At 61.0% G+C, this 397-nt stretch overlaps 2 protein-coding genes across 2 annotated transcripts in view; one reads left to right on the top strand and one right to left on the bottom strand.

Moving 5' to 3' along the window:
• CDH23 (cadherin-related 23) overlaps window positions 1–397 on the top strand; it is a gene marked incomplete at its 5' end in the record, with an annotated part of 63,081 nt that overhangs the window by 43,132 nt on the left and 19,552 nt on the right.
• LOC104514427 (chromosome unknown open reading frame, human C10orf54) overlaps window positions 1–397 on the bottom strand; it is a 9,823-nt gene that overhangs the window by 9,106 nt on the left and 320 nt on the right. The window lies entirely within an intron of this gene.

Here is a 397-nt window from a genome sequence, read left to right as displayed (position 1 = left end):
GGCCGGGGGCCTCCGCAGCACCGGGGCAAAACGCCGAGTGGGAACGGGGTGGCTTTTCCAGCTCGGGATCCCCAGCCGGGGGGGCTGGCAGGGGCAGGCGGTAGCTGCTTTCTTTCTACGCATGTTAGATCAAAGCGAAGGAAGAAGGAAAAAAAACAAAACCCAAAACCAATCTCAGAGTTTTAAAAAAGCAGCTCCCCCGTGGCCCCTTCCCTTTGACATCGCGTGAAACTCTGCCTTGATCCCCCCGCCCCGGCCTCACGCTCTGAAATCACAGGGTGAAAAAGTAAATAACCCCCTCGAATACCCCGAATTCCTCGTGCGGAAGCCCAGCCCCGGCCGGACGAGCGCAGGCCGGCAGCGTGGCGAGTTTCCCCGGGCAGGGCCGCGAGGAAAC

Source organism: Eurypyga helias, unplaced genomic scaffold, assembly GCF_000690775.1.
Source record: "Eurypyga helias isolate BGI_N326 unplaced genomic scaffold, ASM69077v1 scaffold28178, whole genome shotgun sequence".
NCBI lineage: Eukaryota > Metazoa > Chordata > Aves > Eurypygiformes > Eurypygidae > Eurypyga > Eurypyga helias.
Note: the sequence above shows the minus strand (reverse complement) of the source record. Positions and strands in the feature narration are given on the sequence as shown.